At 46.7% G+C, this 22,131-nt stretch overlaps 1 pseudogene; it reads right to left on the bottom strand.

The window, feature by feature from the left end:
* Window positions 1-20,830, bottom strand: part of LOC109643916 (slit homolog 1 protein-like) — a 39,287-nt pseudogene extending 18,457 nt beyond the window's left edge.
* Window positions 20,831-22,131: the final 1,301 nt, after the last annotated feature.

The raw sequence follows: 22,131 nt of genomic DNA, 5'->3' as shown, positions 1-22,131 counted from the left end.
AGAATACTGAGATAAAGTGTATTTATATTTAAAATCCATCCAGTGCTTCCAGCTTCTTCTTCTACCACTGATATTTGTACGACCGCCCCCTCAACTGAGATTATTCCTTCTTCTTCTTCTTCTTCTTCACTTTTTACATCAAGTGTCCAACAAAACACAAACATCAGTAATTAGCGTCGTTAGCATGCGTTAGCTTTCAGGAGAAACCTGTTTGTTTGCTCTGAATCCTGAAATAAAAATGCTTCATCGTGAGGTTTTTATAAAAGAAAGAACAAATAACTGCATATTTATATTTTACAGCTGAACATGAAATCTCTTGAGATCATTGTTGTCTCCAAAACAGAAAGTGTTTCTGGTGGACTCACATTCGTCTGAGTTTCTTGTAGGAGGTGAAGGCGCCGGGAGGAACTGACTTGATGCCGTTCTGCTCCAGACGACTGGGGAGAGAAAGAGAGAGAAAGAGACACAATGAGAGAGAGAAAGAGACACAACGAGAGAGAGAAAGAGAGACACAACGAGAGAGAGAAAGAGACACAATGAGAGAGAGAAAGAGAGCCACAACGAGAGAGAGAAAGAGACACAACGAGAGAGACACAAGAGAGAACAGAGTTAGAGACACAACAAGAGAAAAAGAGACACAACGAGAGAGAGAAAGAGACACAACGAGAGAGAGAAAGAGACACAACGAGAGAGAGAAAGAGACACAACGAGGGAGAGAAAGAGAGAGAGACACAAGAGAGAACAGAGTTAGAGACACAACAAGAGAAAAAGAGACACAACGAGAGAGAAAGAGACACAACGAGAGAGAAAGAGACACAACGAGAGAGAGAAAGAGACAAAACGAGAGAGAAAGAGACACAACGAGAGAGAAAGAGACACAACGAGAGAGAGAAAGAGACACAACGAGAGAGAGAAAGAGACACAACGAGAGAGAAAGAGACACAACGAGAGAATAAAAGACAGAGAGAGAGAGACACAACGAGACAAAAAGACGTTAAGAGAGAGAGACGTTGGTCATTTGCCTCCCTTAGCTTGTCATCACAACTTATTAAAACACAAACGTGTTTCGATCCATCAAGTAAAACTGACAAACATCATTTTTACATTCACAGCTTTTTTTCTGCTTTTGTTTACTCACATCTCCGTCATGGCCTCGGGGAGGTGGGCGGGGATGGCGGTGAGGCCCCTCCCTCGACAGTCCACGATGTTGTTGCTGCAGGAACACATCGGAGGACAGGAGCCGGACGCCAGGCTGCACGGCTGGACGAAGGCGCTGCCGCCGCCGTGGCCTGAGCACACAAACACAGACAAGACGAATGTTACAGCTCCCACCTCCCCCGCTACACTTTGACCTCTAATAGAGCGATGACCCGCGCGGAGCGGCCGTACCCGAGCAGGCGAAGTCACTCTTGCGCAGCTCGGCGAGGTTGAGGCCCCTCAGCGTGGGGGGGGAGCTGCACTGGGTGTAGAGGCCCAACGCCGGCCGCTGCCGCAGCCATGGAGACAACCAGGCCAGGTGACAGTCGCAACGCAGAGAGTTGGAGTGGAGACGACTGGGAAGAGAGGGAGAAAGAGGAGGGATGGAGGGAAGTAGTGCAGGAGGGAGGAGGAAGGGAAGAATAAGACAAAAAGAGGAAATACGAGAAAAGTAGCATTCTGGGTAATGCTGTGATAGCACTCACAAGGTGCGGAGCTTCGGCATGTGGTTGAAACTGGAGACTGGGATGCTGCTGATGTTGTTGTTGTTCAACGTGCTGGTAAAGACAGAGGAGACAAAAGAGAGAGGGGGGGAAGATGGAAGAAAGGAGGAGAGGAGAGGAGGAAGAGAATGGATTAGGAAACACCAGGATATTACAGGTGCATTTCAGGTCAACGTTGACTGATACTCACAGAACCTCCAGAGATCGCAGAGCTCTGAACGCCCCCTCCTCGATACAGCTGATGTGGTTTTTATCCAGCTGACTGGTGACAAAAACACCACAAACACAACTTTACACAACTCCTGTCACACGGGTTTAGATATGTGGAAGCACAGCGGAGTGGGACGTGAATGTGTCTTCACAAAGTGGACATGCGGAATGTTAATTGTCTTTGTGACGAGCAGATTGAATCATTATCTCACTACTGATTTTCTTTTATCCATTATTGTTATATCCGAGTGTGTGTGTGTGTGTGTGTGTGTGTGTGTGTACTTCTTCACACACAGGTTTTTCAGGTCCGCAGCTCCTCTGAAGGCTCTCCTTGGGATGGCCTGGATGCCATTTTCACTCAGGTCCCTGAAATAGTGGAGAAAAACAATCGAACATTTAGTTTTGATTTAATTCAGAAAGATTTGGCTGCACATGGTTTTTGTCGTAGTAGCTGAGACAACAATATACGTGATGTTATTTTGAAACACAACACCACACTGTCTAGTGACACTGTAATCACTCGTTTCAGGTTTTTGCGATGTAATTTAAAAAAAAGGACAAGAACAGTGTGTTTTCCATTCGTGATTAAAAAAAAACCTGAGAAATGAATAATAATGAACAAATAAAACCACAAGGGTTTGATGGAAATAAGCGTTTTCTATTTGTGTTTGTTTAATTGTCGTTAAAGCAAATAATGAGAAGAAAGCTTCTTTATATTCTTCTACATTCTAACACTGAGTGAGAAACTTTTATAGAAGAAGGGAAACAATTTAAAACAGCAAACATTTAAACTGTGAATGAATCTAAAGCGACTTCCTGCTTCACCCAGCATCACTTTAATTTCAGGCTGATCCGCCTCATTAACAGGTAATTAAATGTGAATCCAAACACCGAGTCCTCTTTGTCTTAATGGAGTTTTTGCCTCCGGTTGTTTCCCCAGAGACGGTCACGTGTACGACTTCACTACAGACAGAGAGGAGAGAGGCTGAACAACAGCAGCACAACAACAGAACCGTGAGTGAGTGAGTGTGTGTCTGTGTGTGAGTGAGTGAGTGTGAGTGTGTGTCTGTGATGAACCACAGGAGGATGTAGATCATCTCTGCCCTGGAGGACCTCGGACACACTCCATTAACGTCAGGGTCAAACTACAGAGCATGACAGCAGAGGAAACACCCAATTACTGAGACCCACACTGCTGATATGATAAACGTCTCTCTGTGAAAGTGGATCAGAGCCTACAACTTCATCCAAATCTATTGTTTGTGAAATTTGCTGTTTGTTGCAAATTAGAAAATTAGAAACCGATAAACAAGTAACTGTAAGTTCCCACAGGGGCAGTAAAATGTGTAGTTATAAATTAAAATATCACAAATATAGTTTTTTCTCATAATTATGGTCTTTGCTGTCGAGTGCGGTCGATGAACATTCAGAACAGTCTCTCACACCAAATGAAAGAACTTTGTTGTGTCGTCAGAATCTCATCAGCTTCACACTTGACGTGTGTTTTGTTCAGGAACACGTGAAGTTCCGTGTTGAAGTCGGTGCCGTTTGCACACGAGACACGTTCGATAACAGGCGAAGTTCAGGCTCCTCGTTCCGGGTCGAGCCTCACCAAGCTTTATTTACCGCGGCTCAATCACTGCAGGTCACTTCTACAGTTTCAGAAAGAAAGAAGCGACCAGCGTCACCGCAGAGCGACAGACAGGATCAGAACAGACACCGACCTCTCTCAGCTCAGAGCACGGCTCAGGCTAAAACCAGATTTGCCACCAAACCCTGTTTAGTACAGTTGTCTTGTCTGTGGTGTCACTCTGATGTGGACTCAGACCAGAGTTTCAGTACAGCTCCTCCACCATGACGGCAGCGGCTCCGGGTCACACACGGGTTAAAGAAACTATGAAAAGCAAAGTGTCTCTACATTTTTCTTCCACCCAACAATTTTATTTTATGCGCATTCAGCCTTGCAAAGCCAATACCACAGCTATAGTCCTGTTTCTATTGTCAAGCTGCATCCAGCCACTTGATGTTTTCAGTTCTCTGTCAGTCACAGCTCTGGTTCTGTCGAAGGTTCAGTGGTGAACCGGAGGTTTTCTCCGAGCGGCCAAACCCGAGTATCACAGCGAGGTCTGTGGTGAAGAGCAGCAGGTCAGCTTGAAACAAAGTGCACCAGCGAGACAGAACCAGAGGAAGATAAACCAAACCTCATGACGGTCTGAGCGAAGTGATGACGGATATACAGAGCGACAGGGCGGCCACAAGGAGGGCAGGATGATGGATAGATGGGGTGGTACAGAACGTGCAGGGAGATACAGAGAAAAGCAAGAAGAGTGAAAAACATCTCTGCAGACAGAGACGTGGAAAAAGTACGGGACAGACAACGACAGAGCAAAGAGAGAGATGAGGATACAGACAGACGGAGGGATGGGAGCTCGATAGGACGAGACGGCGGAGGGAAGAGGTGAAGTCCAGTTTTTTCTGCTTCATTTCAGACAGAGCTGAAGACCAGTGAACCGAACCGGCCCTTTGGTTTTGTCTGTCTGCTCTTCTCCGCCTGGGCGCCTTGAATCGAGCAGATGAAAAACCAGTTCTGATATTTTTCTACGACACAGAGGAGCTCATGACAAACACAGCTCCACAATGCATCTGAAGGAGAAGACACCGTTTGTGGAGAACAGAGATTCTGCAGGTTTCAGTTTAACTTAAGAGTTTTCTGGTACTTTTCTTCTGTACTCACATTACTATGATATTATATTTATTATATACTCCTCGTCCTCGCTCTCTATGTCTCCACTGTTACTACAACAAACGTAACATACAAAAAAAAAACACCGATAAATGAAACACGTGCTTATCTTCCTCTAACTATTTGCACAAAATACTGTTTTCAATCAATATGGAGTCAATTTAAAGAAACAAGAGGATAAAGAGAAGAAGTGAAGAAGAAGAACGCACTCGTGGCTCGGATTCAGTTTCAATCTGAGTTTTCATAAACATTGACGAGAACGATAATGAATTAATAATGATGGACACACACACACACACACACACACACACACACACACACACACACAATATTGAAGATGCTTTCACATCAGGTTACCAAGACATCTGTTGCCAGGACACCAGGAGGCTGGATATGATGTTTACTGGAGGGAAACACAGTGGTCACAGCTGGACGTGTGTGTGTGTGTGTGTGTGTGTGTGTGTGTGTGTGTGTGTGTGTGTGTGTGTGTGTGTGTGTGTGTGTGTGAGTGTGTGTGTGTGTGTGTGGACAGGAGGTAGTCTCATAATATTTGCTCTCTGTCCAGTTATCTCCTCTTTTCATTTTCTGATCCGCTCTGTCGTCCGTTGTGTCCGTGTCCAATCCCCCCCCCCACCCCCCCCACCCTCTCATTGTTCCTCCGTCTCTCCTGTCGTTCTAATATCCTCCTCCTCCCCTCCCCCCTCCCTCCCTGCTTGCTGAGGAGGGTGAGAAAGGTAAACTTTCCCACTCGTTCCCTCTCCTCGTCTTTTTCCTCGTCACCTCTGTGTCCGTCCATCTCGCTCGTCTCTTGGTCAAACACGGGTCAGCGTTGATTGGTCAGTTTTGTTAATTTTTTCTTTTATTCTTAAATAAATCTGCTTCAACTCTTATCTGAAACTTTAATTGTTCCTTCCCTCTCGCTCTATCCCTCCCTTCATCCTTTTTATTCCTCATCCTGACGTCATGTCCTCCCAATATATTTTCACCATGTGTGAATCTTTCCTTTGCCGTCCTCCCTCTTTGTCCCCCGATGTAATTCCTGTTGTTCCTTCCTTCATTACAACCTTCCTTTGCTTTCCTTCATCTTCATCTATCTTCCCTGAATCGTCTTCCACCTCCCTCCCTGTGAACTCTTTCCCTTTCTCCATCCACAGGGGAGCAAAGCGCCTAATTGAAAAACCCCAAAGGCAGAGGAAGGGAAGGTGACGAGGTTGAGAAGAAGGAGGAGGAGGAGGAGGAGGAGGAGGAGAAGGAGGAGGAAGATGACAAAAAACCCAAGGGAGAGAGAGAGTGAAAAAGAAGCAGATGAGGCGGAGATGTGAGAGTTGAACGTGTTTGTTCATGGTCCCACTAATATTTGTTCTATAGAGCCAATACGAGACAGTGTGTGTGTGTGTTCCTTCCCATCATGCCTTTCTACAGCCCTCAGCATGTCAGCTTTACTTTGGAAGAACATGACAGAGGGAACATCAGTGTTCGTGGTCTGACCTCCCACACACTCACACACACATGAAGAATAACAGCTGAGTGGGTTTTTGTAAGGGGAGTGATGGTGTCGTCCTCGCCGCAGACCCTGGTGTCCAGTGCGAAGCCGTCCCCACGCGCAGCGGGCCGCGCCGCACAGACCCAGCTTCAAGGAAAACACATTTCTGGGAAAATCCTGCTCGTACGTCTGCAGCAGTGACACGTGTGAGTCCAGCTGTTCGTGTAAACATAAGAACTGCATGCGTGTGCAGATGAACCGAACACACGGACGTAGCTGTAGGGTTGAAGCAGTCACCGGTTTCCGCTCAACGACTTAAACATTCAAATGTACCCGTGTTTCAGAAACGCACACGTGCCACCGTCACACGCTTTCTCCCTCAGACTCGTTTTCATTCAGCAGACACACCGATAAATAATCACGTCACACACAAAAACACAACACGGTTACTTTGTTGTGTGGATGCAAATCTGTGTAATTAGCACATGCACACACACACACACACACACACACACACACACACAGACAATTAGACGGTACAAATGCTAACAGAAGCAATTATCGCACACAGTCACAGACACACCCCTGCTCGTCTCCCTCAGAAGATTAGTCAGGTAAACGTGGAGGTCACACTCCGTCGGTTAACCTCACAACAGCTGTCGTCAGATTCACACCGTTAATTAACCGCGCTCAGACGCCAATCAACTGTCGCTAATGAGGGCAGCTCCGCCACTCCGACTAATGAGAGAAGCTCTGCCAGCGTCTGAGGGGAAACATTAACACACACGCCCAAAAGAAACACATTAAAACACGCACACGCTCACTCAGAGGTTTATTCTCTTTCTCGCTCACTGGTTTAGTCTCTGTGCCGACGACAGCATTGGGTTTTCAGGCCGTCCGTCTCGTTGTTGTGAACACGTTATCTCAAGAACGCCACTGTGAATCAAAGACGGTCAAAAGGTCACTGTCACCTCACGAATCCCACTCTTGGACTCGTGAACGCGACATATCTCAGGAACGTCTAGACGGAATATACGTAGTCTCAAAATTTGCACGCTTAAAAACCACAGAGATGCACGGCTCGGCCCTGACGTCATCGGAATCAGCGAGTATGCTTGACTCCTCCCTCCACGCAGCCTTGATGGAAACTGGAGGAGAAGTGTTCAGTGTTTTCAAATGTGAATTCACCATCTAAGTATTTGCTGAGCTTCACTTCATTGCGTTGAAGTTTTAATTATTTTTTTTACTGTAAATCATTTCAGATTCGTTGAGTCCTCGTAACGATCAGAGTCGACAGGACGAAGCATTAACCTGGTTTAACAGAGTCAATTCAATCAATCCACAGTCAACAGGAAACAGGAGCTGAACACACGGTTCACCTCCAGGTCAAGGTGAGCGAGCGTGTGTGTGTGTGTGTCACATTTAGCTTCACTCCCATAATTCCTGGGTTCCCCTAGGCTAAAGGGAGGTTCTGGAAGGGGGGGGCGCAACCTGGTACACGAACGCACACACACACATGCAGGCAGCCTCTGGGTATCATCAAAACACACAAAGGACAGTTACTGGGTGTGGAGCGAACCAACAAAAGACCGTCGAGAGAGAGAAATGAGAGTGAGCAAAAACAAGAGAGACGGAAGGAGAGGAAACGACAAGACGGAGGTGGAGAGGAAAGAGAGTGGAGATAAAGATGAGCTGACGCTGGGAGGAGGACAGACGATGATGACGACGATGGATCCGACAGAAGAACACACGCAGGTCGTTTCCTGACGCTGCGCAGGTGAAAGTATGAACATGTGATATTAACACATTATTATTACACGAGAGACTGTAGCCGCTGGAAACCACTTCCCCGTACGTTCAGCTCAAACTACGGCGTCGACGACAGCTTCCGTCCACATGGAGAAAAACGTAAAAATGTAAAAACACCAAATAAAACTTTCTGAACTCTGATTAACTGTCGACAAAACTGGAGCGGAAGAAAACACGTGGGTGGAGGAGAGGAGGGGTATTATGGACAAAGAGAGAATTAAAGCACACAAACATATTTGTGTGTCCATGGGTGTGTGCACATGAATGTGTTGGGAGACATAGATTACACCAGAGATGTGTGTGTGTGTGTGTGTGTGTGTGTGTGTGTGTGTGTGTGTGTGTGTGTGTGTGTGACTGAGGGACACTGTGCTTCATAGAGTCCATCAACGCAGCAGGAGGAAAAGAAATCACTCCTGCAGGAGGAAGTGCTAATGGCTCTGCACTGTGTGTGTGTGTGTGTGTGTGTGTGTGTGTGTGTGTGTGTGTGTGTGTGTGTGTGTGTGTGTGTGTGTGTTCTGATTGATGGAACATGCCAACTCCATCTCTGTTTTCCCTGATGGGAGCCAGAGTGTGAAATTGCCAAAAAGACAAACAGCAAATAATCAGGACACACACACACTTTCTTTCACCATTTATCGCTCTCAACATTTTCTCTTTATCTGCCTGTCCTGCTCTCCCCCTCTCTCTCACTCACACACACACACACAATCACACACAGAGAGACACACACACACACACACACACACACACACAATCACACACACGTCCACCTGTTCATCTCCTGTAATTACTGTTATTTTTCATGGCTGTTATCCACTTTACTCCCTTTGCTCAGAGGGAAAGTAGGAGCGTCTCTTTGTAGCTGGAAAATTTCTGTGTCAACCATTTAAACCAATTTAAACACACACACACACACACACACTCACACACACACACACACACAAATGGATCGATCAATCAATGAGAAAACTTAATTAAAGAGTGCTGGTATATTTGCTTTTCTTTCTGTGCAGCAGTGTGTGTGTGTGTGTGTGTGTGTGTGTGTGTGTGTGTGTGTGTGTGTGTGTGTGTGTGTGTCTCCAGGCAGTCAGCAGATACTTTCCCTCTCTTGTAACAAAGACTTCACAGCAGCGTCTGTGTGACACATTTAGCTGCGTAAAAACCAACTGTGTCCAAGCTCTCACTAATTAAACAAGAAAAAAATAAAAACTCTGTGTGTGCACGTATGTGTGTGTGTGTGTGTGTGTGTGTAAGTGCATGTGTGTTGGGTTGTCAAATTAAACTGAGCCTCCTGCTCCTGCGGGAGCCTGTAAGTGATTTGTGGTGCTTCTGTCGTCCGAAGGGAAACTTTCACTGAGTTTTCTAGGTGAGAAAAATGGGTCAATTTTTGATTAGAAAATCCAGCGAGCACATTTCAGCCTGAAGCTGCAGGAAACAACTGCTCTGTGATGGTTTACTATTATTATTAAACCCAAACAAACTGGGCTAATATGCAGCGATGGTATAATGCCAACAATGGAGCTCTAGCAGGGTAACAGTTCAGAGTAGCCTGCGCCCAACCGCACCGAAAAAAACAACTAGATCCAACCCAATTAGTGGCTTGTTCTTTGAGAGGATATCAGAAATATAGCGTCCTTGACCCAGAGGCTTCCCGTTCGGGTGTAGCCACGGTAACTGTAGCCAAACTACCCGGTAGGCGGCCGTGTTACACGTTCTCTCTGAGACGCTTAACGTAAAACAATCCACGACTGCACACAAGGTGTTTAAGTTCATTCAGGAGCAGACTGGACTCTCTTTGTTGAGACTAACAGAAAAGCACAATGTGGGCACTTCAATGACAACGTGCAGCGAGTTGATCAGAGTCACTACACAACACACACACACACACACTGTGGCTTTAGAGCTCACAGACGAGCCGCAAACTACTTGGTCCTGATGCTGCAGAATGTACGTGGGAGTAAATTAAGAGCGTAGGGTAGATCTATAGATCTATAGATCTATAACAGAAGGTGTGTAGTTGTACTCACAGTCGAGACAGAGCTTCATTCTTCTGGAACAGCAGCTCTGGAAGTTGACTGAGATGATTCTTGTTGAGACGACTAGATGGACAAGAACATGGTGGATTAGGCAACTAATGAAAACATCACCTTGATTCTATAGTGTGTGTGTGTGTGTGTGTGCGTGTGTGTGTGCGTGTGTGTGTGTGTGTGTCCTCTCACAGTCGTTCCAGCTCCCTCAGCTCATCAAACGCTCCCCTCTCAACGTTACCGATCTGGTTCTCCATTAGATGTCTGCAGATCATAAATAATCGATCAACTCATCATAATAGACTCAGGAAGCTGCAGGTGTCATAAAGTGAGATTCTAGAAATAATAAGAACATTTCAGAACAAAATGTAATTATAGTTTCATTTTAGTTTTGCTATTAGAAACTTCTTTCTCTCAGGAAACATCAGCAGACTTCCAGAGACAGGAAAGGGTTAGCAAAACAAACATGGCGTCTCCTCTCGATGATGTTCAAGTGTTCATGTCTCCAATAAGTTTGGTTTTAATTATTTAGTTGATGTTATAAAAAAGGGGCTGAGACATCATGATTGACAGCTGAGGCTGACTCGTGATTGGTGGAGCTCGTGTTCTGGCGGCGCCTTGATTCCGCTGCTCCGTCCCCCGATCGCCGCTGCACAGACTCTGCCTCTAAAAGACATCTCGGCAAGATGCTCGCGTTCATATCTGGGATATTTATTGTTTCATTTCTGGATAGTGGCAGGAAGTGGAGACGGGTCGTCCATCTTTGTTTGCTTGCGCTCGATTCCCGTTGATTCATTCTTGAACCGACCCGACATCCTACGTCTTCTGGGGCGAGCTGTTGCAGGAATCCTTACACAAAATAATGAAACTGAAGTTCTGACATCTCACGTTCTCATGAGCGCAGGTTTCTCCAAACCGCCCCCACATCAAACCCCCTCCTGACGGCAGCCAGCTCCCAGGAACCCAGCGGGCAGCTAATCTGTTCTGAGCAGGCCTCCGGAGATGTCATTAGCTCCTGGCATGTCGTCCTTTTAACACCTCGTGTCCATCACTGACACTCAGCACCGTCCCAATCCGTGGGTTAACACAGGAAACCGCTGCTCATCCATCCTCTCCCAGAGGGCACGGTGTTTCCAGGTCATGGGGTCACAGACAAACCCCTCCCTGTTGTAAATCTGACTGACACCGACACCGAACAAGCACCTCTGGGTGGTTCACGTGTCAGAGCTGAGCTCAAGCGTCGCTCCGTGCCCTCTGGCCCTCGACGGCTCTGTGGTGATGATCCCCACATTCCTGCCGGACCTAAAGCTACCAGGGAAATCTGTGCTGGACAAACACAAGCTGCCGCCGTGTCAACAAGGCGTCCGACAGCAGTGAGCGAAGGTCGGATTATAAACAGTGGTGTGAATAGACGAGGCAGTGACTTACAGAACTCTGAGGTGTTTGAGACCAGAGAAGTCCGTCTTGGTGATGACTGTCAGGTTGTTTCCGTTCAGGTCACTGAAAGAGACAGGAAAGACAAACAGCAGATCAGAAAACTTCATATCAAATTAATAAACTTTATCAATTGTGGGATCTGAGAAACATCCATCAACATGTTTACGGTCTGCGGCCAAGTACACAAGTTCAAATACAAAGAATTCAGACACACGACTCAGTTATTGTTGGATAAAAATATTGATTGTTGCTTCCACACATTGTTCAGAAGTAAAGAACGACTCACACGGCAGCAGGACAATATGATGTAATAAATAATCAGAGCTCTCCTCAAAGTCAGGCTCTTCCAGTGTAATGTTGCAAACCACTGCACCACCGTGCCGCCAACTATCCAGAATTTCCAAAAGCCTGTGCAGCGATTGGGGGATGAAGCCGCCGTATCAGTGCCCGTCTACTTTGACTTTTTCTAACATGGAGGAGGCGGGCTTTCTGACCTATACTGCAGCCAGCCTCCAGGGGGCCATCAAACCCCTTTGGCTTCACTTTTGCGAGCCGCCACGTCGTCCATCTTCATTCACAGTCCGTGGTTCGTGCAGTTCGAGGACGACACGAGCACCTGCTTCATGTTGTCACATGTTTCTAACTCCTCTCTCTCCAGGGGTTTCTCTCCATCCTGCCAACATTCATTCGTTCACTTCAGGTGCAAACTGTCGACCAACGTGCGTCATGTGATATTCTACTCGTCCAGCCACTCTGAGGGAGGGGTTTAACCCCGTGACCGCATTGTCTACTTTGATTGACAGCGGCGAAGAAAGAGAGGGGGATGATGTCACTCTTCCCACGAGGCTTTGTGGAAGGAGAGGTAAGCTGAGCCCCGTGCACGTACCTGTGTGTGTGTGTGTGTGTGTGTGTGTGTGTGTGTGTGGGGGGGGGGGGGGTGTCATGTTGCTGGACCACTGTAAAGGGTGGAGCAGAGTGTGACCTTGCCTTGTCCCATGTGAAGGAAAGATGGAGAGAGAGAGAGAGAGAGAGAGAGAGAGGATGCTGTGGTTTGGTGTGTGTACTGTGTGTGTACTGTGTGTGTACTGTGTGTGTACTGTGTGTACTGTCTTTCATGAGAATGAATTTCATTATCAATGAACTGACTGATCGTTTTGTCACAACAACAGAAACTCCCCCTCCACTGTTGTCGTTTCCTTCAGTCCTGACGAGCTTCACTTCCTGAACTCTCAACTCAACACACAAACGACAACATCTGCAAAACAAACAATCCACCTCGAGGACACCGGTTCAGTGTCTGCTCTAACCCTGCCTGTTCGGGACGGGCTGTGGACTTGGGCCGCTGAACAATACACATGAGAGGCGTGCGGCTTGTTGACGTGTGAGTCACAGACAGACGGAGATTTCTGGAATCGGCAAAGGTCGGTTTGTCGGAGCAGAACCAACTTTAGAGACGAAGGAAAGTTACAGAAAGTTAGAGGAGTTTGTCCGAATCTATGGTGGAAAGAAAGACACGTTTCTAAGTAGTTCAGTTCAAGAACTGTCACCTGGGTGTAGTCACCGTTTGAAGGTGGAACAATCTAATCCAACTGGAAGATGAGGTCTCACAGCCCAGTGATGGAGGAGGTGCTGGCTCTCGAGCGGGAAGCAAAGGGAGGGGGATTGGCCGGGAGCGAGGGAGGGAAGGATGGATGGAGACGGGTCATGGCGGGGGGTCCAAAATCACTCCCTGGATGTGTGTGAAATTACCCCGACAGCTAAACCTCGCTGGAGAAACACGCACGAGGAGGACGAGGGGACGAACAGCGAGCGGCCGCGTTTTTCACACTCACACAGGAGCACGTGCGGACGACGCAGGAAACACACAGAGAACGAAAAGTATCAGCCAGCGATGACGGAGCGCTCGAAGGATTCTGTCTTTGTTGTGCGAGGAGGAGGAGGAGGAGGAGGAGGAGGAGGAGAGAGACTCGAGGGGAGAGATGAACACAAGCACCGGCCTGATGAGGCGTGGTTAATTGAGTTTTGTGCAGCATGGCGGGGTCAGGGGTCAGCTGAGCGACAGACTCCCCTCGAGTGGCGACTCTGCCAAACAATAGCTCATTAAAGCAGAACGCGTCTCACACACACACACACACACACACACACACACACAGCCTCAGTGGGCAGTGAGGCAGTTGATCCGCTCAGCTCTCCACTGTCAGATCTGACATGGAGGAGGAGGAGGAGGAAGAAGAGGAGGAGGAGGAGGTGTATTCAGTAAGATGATGAAATACGTCATGTGGATAGAGAGAAAAGAAACAAACAGAAAAAGACAAACGGTGAGTGGAGCGAGTCAAACATCCAAGAATGAGACAAACTGTGAATAATTCTGGAAACACTGGAAAGTTTTTCCTTGAGTCGAATCCTCGCGTTTGTTAAAACAACATGAAAAACTCTCATTGATTCACTTTGACATCATGAACACGCTCATTAGCTCGTCTCCGGTTCCTCCCACTATCCGGAGATGAAGCCGAAATACACCAGAACACAAACGCTGCCATCGTCAGCGGCATCGTCGTGCCGACCGTTATCAGAAAATTGGGTCTGGGGTTTGTTTTTCACACTCGAAAACGCAGCAGCAGGTTTTTTTCTGCGCAGACACAACAGCATCGAATCCTCCGCGTCGTGAGAGGTGGAGCAGCGGACAGAGACAGGAAGTGAGATCACGTTCAGAGATCCTGTTTCTGTCAGTTTGGCTGGTTTGTTTGGTTTTCTAGTTATTTGACGTATAACTGGGTGAAACTTCGTCCAATCGATCGCAGCTGCACAGACAGATCTCGTATCTTCTGCACACGACGGCACCGTTTGTCATTTCTGAGATTTTTTTGGCTTCATTTCTGGAAAGTGGGAGGAAGTCGAGCTGCGTCGTCCATTTTTTATTTACTGTCTGCGATGTTCACTGAGAAACTGTGAAGAGAAACAGCAGTTGTAAAGATTCGAGGGTCGCGAGATGAGTTTCAGGAATCACGCACAATTAGAAATAAAGAAATACAAAGAAAAGAAGAAAGGTGGATTTTAATTCTCTGTTTCACGAGAACAGAACATCCGGTACAAGATGTTGGAGTCTGAGGTTTCTCGGGTCGTTCATTTGGACCCAACATCCCACCCGGACGCTTGGTACCTGGAATCAGCAGCAAACGTACTGCTGCTCAAAGAACAAGTCATTTCCTGACATGCAAAAGGAACGAGGCAGAGTTTATTGATAAATCACCATCTGCCTGAAGTCTTCATGAGAAACCCAAGTCAACAGTAAGACTCTCTGAGGTTTCACTAACATCTTCACCTCCCCGTGTCCTCCTCTTCATCTGACAGCCTGAAACAACTCTCCACTTTCCTCCTCCTGCTGCCTTCTCCTCCTCACTCTCCCCATCTCACACACACACACACACACACACACACGCACACACACACACACAAGCACGCACATTCAGGACTAATGGCACTTCATTAGCAGCGTCTTTCCCACTGAGGGGCTGCAGGGAAAATGGTACAATGATTATAAGAGAGACGGTGAAAGAAGCTGAGGTGGAGCTCACTGGTAATGGAACTGAGAAATTAGGTGTGTGTGTGTGAGTGTGTGAGTGTGTGTGTGTGTGTGTGTGTGTGTGTGTGTGTGTGTGAGAGAGAGAGAGATTCTACTAATTAATAACTGGTGTTACTTATACCCAACTGTAACAAAGTCTTCTGAAAGCTCCAGTTTAACTTTAAAGTTTTAAGATCCTCTACGTCTGTGACGAAACTGAACTTAGTATAGAGACATGTGTGTGTGTGTGTGTGTGTGTGTCAGCAGTTTCAGACAGATGTGTTACCGCTGAGTACCATCTCTTCCATCATCAGCAGCTTTTCTTCCAGATTCAGTTTTTTTTGTCCGCAACACAAACTTTTCTCTGCTTTTCTTTGTCTGCAACTTTTGCACCATGCGACGCTGCGTTGTCACAGACTGAGGGAGAGGCAGAGATCACGCAGCATTATGGGGGAGGGGCGCTTTATTAGGAGGAAGTAGAAGTGCGTGTTTTGATGCAGCTGATGGGAATCCAGCAGAATCGTCAGTAAGAAAAGATACAGCCGTGAATCGAGATCACGATTTTAATACGATAACTTGTTCATCCCTTGTTTGTGCATTTGAAATTAAACAACGTTTTTTAATTTTCACATCCGATTACAGATAACAGACAAAAACGACCAAACTGATTTCATTGAAATTGGGTTGGGGGATGGGCCGAGGAAGAACTCTGGAGCAGATCTGGGAAAACGGGTGGATCCAGGATTTTATTTCTTACATTCTTTAACACTGTCAGATATTTATTGAAATGTTCACTGATGTCACAGAGAGAGATTCACGTGTCTTGATGGAAAATACTGAGACATACTTATGTGATTCGGTGAAGGAGACTGTCAGAACTCGTCGGAGGTGTATGAGCTCTGTGCCATTCCAGTTCCAATAGACTTCTCACTGTGTGGCGGAATTTAAACATGAAAAGAGACAGAGACGTCTCTGTCCCTGTGAAATGAAGCATTAAACTTCTGTTAAATGTCCAGTAACTCAATGCAATGTCCTCTAAGTGTGTGTGTGTGTGTGTGTGTAGCGTCCCTGTGTGCACGTGGCACCTCACTTTCCCGCTCTCCACCCACAGCGTCAGTCGCTAACGCTAATCCTCTGCACACTCGATTAGCCGTCTCACTGGCGGCAACACATTACGGCGCACACACACACAAACGCACAGCTTGATTCATATTTTTATTTCATGCCCAATTTGTAAAATGGTGCATGGAGAAAATAAGTGTTTATTCAGTGTGCAGCTGAGTCAGGTGTTCATGTTTGAGTTGGTATCCACAGACTCTCTTTACAAAAACGCAGAGTCCGACTCCGACCTGCGTCTCATAGTCCCGTTCAAACACGCTCACACAGTTTGGGTTCGTCTGCAGATTTCCTCGAGCTGATTGTTAAAGACACTTCAGCATCAAACTCTGTCGTCCTGCAGCAAAGTGCCCGGACCGCTCTGTGTGTCACATTCTACAGACGAATCACCGCTAAAATTCAATTTCATCTTATTTTCCTGGCAGAGTTTTAAAATCTTAATCCAACGCAGAGAAATTCTGTTGTTGATCTTTAAACTCTGAATTAAAACTTAAACATCTACTCATTACTACTAATACTGCTACTCACACAAAGTTTGTCTTTAAAACTTTTTCAGAACATTATGAAGTCGTATACAAGTAATGGATTTATCATCATCATCCATTTAGACGTTTGTTAACGTTAATAAGTGTTAAAAGCTTTTACAAGTTAACACTGTTAGTGTAGTTTCTCTGTGTTATCGTGAGCATGTTCTGAATCGTCCTCGGCGTCTCCGTTAACCACAGTGACCTGAATTCCTTCTCTTGGATTTTTTTTTTTTTAAACGATATTGTTCCCAGAAGCAGAAGTGACTGACTGACTTCTGCTCTTTAGTCTTTTCTCTGATTCCACTTCACACACTCGCAAACACATTTCCCCCGCTCTCGCTCTTTCTCACACACATTCCTCTTCGCTCTGCTCAAATAACCGAGCTCATCAGGGCCCACAGGGGCATCCATTTTTCAGCGTTGCCATGACAATCCGGCGAGGAGGGGGTGTTTGGTGGGACCGGTGCAGTCACCTTGATAAATGACTCTCTTATTGCCGGCTGTCTCCCAGGGAATACTGTACACACACGTCTCTAACCAACACACACACACACCACTAACTATGCCCACCGGTGACCAGCGCACACACACACACACACACACACACCCTCAGATCACTTTACATGCTAATTGGGCGACAAGCCCTTTAACAAATAGCAGCTTAATGAGTCACTCCTCTCCACTGCAGGGCAGGGACTGTCTGAGGGGGGGGGGAAACGACTCAGAGGTCAAAAGGTCACGCTGGTTAGTTTACATGGACGGAATAACCGGTCGTTGGTCGTTGGTTCCAGTCACACATGGGCTGAGGTGATTCATTCTTATTGTGAGCTGGATTTACTCCTCAACCATTAAATGAAGAAAAGTGACAGAACACTTACTGTTTCTAAAAAGGGCCTTTTTCTCCAGGTTGTGGATGTACTGAGGTCAAAGTTCAAGTTCTTGTTCACTTAAGACGATGTCGCAACCTTGTGCAGATTATTAAACCAGATGAGGCAAAACAAACACAATCGGATTTGATCTGAAGTTCTTGAAGTAGCCAGGTACCCAACAAGCGAGCGAGGCGTTAGAGTGTTTCCCTGCAGTCGATGCTCGTATCTTCAGGAACTCGACAAACTTTTCCACAGCTGGCACATGATCGACCTCTGCATCCTGGAGCAGACTGATTAGCACGGTGTCATCTGCAAACTTCAGCACATGCCTGTCGGTGAAGTTTCTCCTTCAGCCGTTTGTACGTAGAATAACACGAACGCTGCACTGATCTGGGACGAGTCTGTTGATAAGAACCAACTCTGGACTGGAACAGACCGCGGCTGCTCTGCGCCCAGGTCACAGAGTTCACTGCTGACGTTAGTGAACGTTAAACTAGGCGACAGAAAGGGAATAAAAAGTATCTCCGTTGTCCAAGACACAGAATCTGTGTCACCTCGCCGTCTGCAAACCGATCAGAGTCAAGACGGCGACAGAACGTACGTGTGTCGGACAGAATTCTTTAGTCCTTAAATTACAAAGTGAAACTAAAAATAACAGATCGAGTGAAACTGTGAGCAAACACGAAGCTTCAGTGAAGCTGTACATGAAGGTTAAAGGCTAAAGGACCCTGTTCCTCTGATCTGCACCAGCAACACGTCATGTTGTCGACGCTGAGCCATTTTCCTCTGTTCCTCCACTGTCACTTCCTCTTACAGCAAAACAACCTTCAGAGAGAAACTGTGACGGCGAGAAGACAAACGGGCAAGTGGCTCTGCGGGCTCAGAGTTTTTTTCCAGGCCATTTCTCTTTGACCGGGAGCCCGAGCCCCCCCGTCCCCGATCATAAAGCTATCAGCCTCAGAGGGGAAAACATCCTCCACGCTACAGTAAACCAGAGAGGACGACGGATAATGTATCTCTGCTGGCACCGCTGACAATCATCAATTATTCACACACAGGCACTCTGGAACCTGAAGTAAACACACACACATGTTCACCCAGAGCCACAACCAGGACACTGAGAAGGAAACAGATAAAGTGCGTCCTTTTGTGTATTATATTTATATTTATATATATTCACATATGTCCCATTTCCCATTTCAGTTCAGGGTTTCAAAAGAGAACTCTCCAGCACAACCTCGGCTCTGACAAATAGGAATCCAACAGTGAAGGACAGTTTCAGAGAGTCGTCATTTCACACTGACGTTCAACACAAGTAGAAACTCTCTGCGGGACGGACAAGAAACCAACGATGACACCACCAGCATCATCATCATCATCATCATCATCATCATCATCATCATCATCAGGAGATTAGAGGAACTTTGGTTCAAACATCTTCTCTGGCCGTCAGAGGCATTCCTGGAAACGGACGTGATCTCAATCTGAAGCAGACTTGCGTTGGAAATAGCGGCTGCTAAACGTGTTAACACGATCTGAGCGCTCGTTTCCGTGCGGAGGGAAGATTAATGACTCCTGGAAGTTTCAGGAAAATTAGATCAGTGGGGCAGAACGAGAAGTTGATGTGAGTCACTTCTCAAAAGTGAAATGTTTACCGGAGAATATAGATATTATCTGATTTCATATTCTAACGTTTCAGACAAATGGAAACTATAAATACAAATATAATAATGTTCAGTTTGTTTGACTATATAATGTATTGGTTGATGAGGTTGCAGTGGTTTCTAAGGATTTAACATTAGAAACACATTCTAGTGCAATGCATTCTGGTACAACAGCATCATAAACTACAAGCTCTTATTAAAATTCACATCGTTAAATCAACACGTCTTGGAAAGTTTAAATAAACATGTTAGGGTCATCACAGAGGACACCAGGAGCCTCGTTAAGATGGAATATGTGGCAGACGTGTTCTCATTAATTAGACTCGGAGCCAGGAACTGAAAATGTGCAGTGAGAAACATTTGCAGGAGGTGAGTCAGAGAGGAGCAAAGATTTATATCATATCACAATGTTCTGAACCTTGTGCAGTTTCACCGTGTGAGGAGTCAGTCACTAGCAGACGATGAGGACTCTGTGCAGAACATGAGGCATGTGAATAATATAAACATGATAATGGAGAAAATTAAAAACCAATTGAATGTGAAATCACAACAGGGAGAGCAACGATGCCGCAGAGCAGCACTGTGAGTGTGTGTGTGTGTGTGAGAGAGAGAGAGAGAGTGTGTGTGTGATGAAGTTAAACAGATGTAAAGAGACCTAATGAGCACCGGAGAAAAGACACTGCAGCAAACCAGAAATTACACAAAGCCACACACACTATGGTAATAACTCCACACAGGGTGAGTCACACTGATAATTCAATTCCCACCACAGACTAATTTATAAATCCACACACACAGAAACTCCTTCATCTTCCTCTGTCACACACACACATGCAGATATGTGTGTTTCATCATACATGTGCGGACCTTCATTCTCTGACCTATAAACCAAGACTAATAGAACCTGGTCCTACACATGAAGTGAGGTGCCGTCACTCTGAAGGATCCCCCTCCTCTTACTATCCCTGATCGTCCTCACAAGTGGAACCTAACGTGAACCCACACACGGTCAGTGCACGAGTACTCACAGCCTCTCGGTCCCTCTGGGGATGTTCTTGGGTACGGAGTGGATCCCCAGGCCGTGACAGTCCACCGTGTTCCCCAGGCAGCTGCACAGAGCCGGGCACGCCTCCGCACATCCACCACCTGCCAGCAGCACCACAACGCCCCACGCCAGCGTCGTCCACAGCCCAGAGCGAAGAGCTGTCCCGCAGCCGAGTCCTGACCCGGCTCCGACCCCTCCTCTCCCAGCAGGCATCCTGCTCTCCTGCGGTGCTCCACCACACTGCAGAGACAGGCACAGGACGTGGAGTGAGTGAGCGGCAGCAGCTCCTTGAGGAGGACAGAAGTGGAGGGAGAGGCTTGAGGTGGAATGAGACGCTTCGAGAGGCTGAGAGAGACGAGCAGCCAGGTGAAGTTGAGCTGGGACTGAACGGCTGCCACTTGATCCCAGAGTGGCCTTTCAGAGGGAGAGAAAGAGAGGAGGGGGGAGAAGACAAGTATATCCTCCCCTTCTCTTGTCCACAGCCTCACAGCTCCCTCCAATTGCCTCCCCCTCTTCTTCTTCTTCTTCTTCTTCTTCTTCTTCTTCTTCCACTCTGCTCTGTGTTCTCTGCTCCCTCTCTCTCATGCAGACGTACAGTGTGCTCGCCTCTCCCCTCCACTTTTCATTGAGTCATTGTGCACCGAACAGTGAGACTAGAAAAAAGAGAAGGGGGGGACTCCCTCACTCCCTCTGTGTGTCTCTCACTCGCACACTCACACACACACTCACACACACACACACACACACACAGAGCAATCATCCATCAATAGCTTTTACAAATAACAGCACTTAGACTCCTCCCATAACACCCCCCTCCACACACACACACACACACACACACACACACACACACACACACACCTCTTCAGTGACAGCAGCAGTGGAGGAGCCTTCACCTCCAGTGACGGCAGCCTTTTCCCCCTCACTCTCTCTCTCTCTCTCTCTCTCTCTGCCCTTCTCCTTGCTTCTGTCTATCTCTCTCACCCACATGCTCTCTCCTCCCTAAGGCTGCATGGACATGATGAGAGGAGAGACAGAAGAGGGGAGGAAGGGAGAGAGAGAGAGAGAGAGAGAGAGGAGATGAGAGGAAATCGTGATGAGGCTGAAGCATCCGACCAGGAAGCTCCAGGGAAAATGACAGGAGAGAAAAACAATTTGTGGAGAGATGGAACAATAAACGTTCTGCTCCTTTTAAATGTGAAAACACATAAAAATATATTTGTGTTTTTGACTCAGAATCAAACCAAACTGCAGGAACTTAGAGGAGGAAGGTGTGTGCTGGGGGGAGGGGGGGGGGGGTCTTATTAAACTGGCATAACTGGAATGCCATAAGCTTCCACAGCTCCTCAGAAGTCTATTATGAATTCACTGGCGAGGCTTTGAAATTCAAATAGGGCCTGGCTGTTTTCTTTTTTTAAATCTCCACAGAAACGCTGGCTCCAGCTTTTGTGATTGCCATATTACCAAGGAGAGAAAGAAGGGGAGGGAAAAAATCTGAATCAGCGAGGAAAGCTAAAAAAAAAAAAAAAAAGAAAACCCAACAACCCATAAACCTTCTGAGAGTCTCCACCTTCTGTTCATCACATTCAGGGCAGCAAGTCTCAATGTTTGGATTCGTGGCTTCATCAGAAATGTGTTGAGGTTGATTCACAACTCGTCCACAAACAAGAGAAAGTTGCAAATCCTCACATTTGGGAAACTGAAAAAATGTGAAGCTTCTATTCATTGTGAAAACTGTGAGACACATTAAACCTTTGTAAATGATAAATACAGGATGCTACAGCAGCACTGAAGACAGGAGTTAAAGATGGAGTCGTTGTTTTCGTCTGGTTTGCAGCAGTTGCTGTATTTATCACCACATCAGGCGGTTCTGTGGCGCATAATTAGATTTTCTCTGAGTAACAGATTTGATTTGGCGTTTGTTTACAGTACGGCGATC

Source organism: Paralichthys olivaceus, chromosome 8 (genome assembly GCF_024713975.1).
Source record: "Paralichthys olivaceus isolate ysfri-2021 chromosome 8, ASM2471397v2, whole genome shotgun sequence".
In the NCBI taxonomy this organism is placed as follows: Eukaryota; Metazoa; Chordata; class Actinopteri; order Pleuronectiformes; family Paralichthyidae; genus Paralichthys; species Paralichthys olivaceus.
This window is presented reverse-complemented; position numbering and strand designations above follow the sequence as displayed.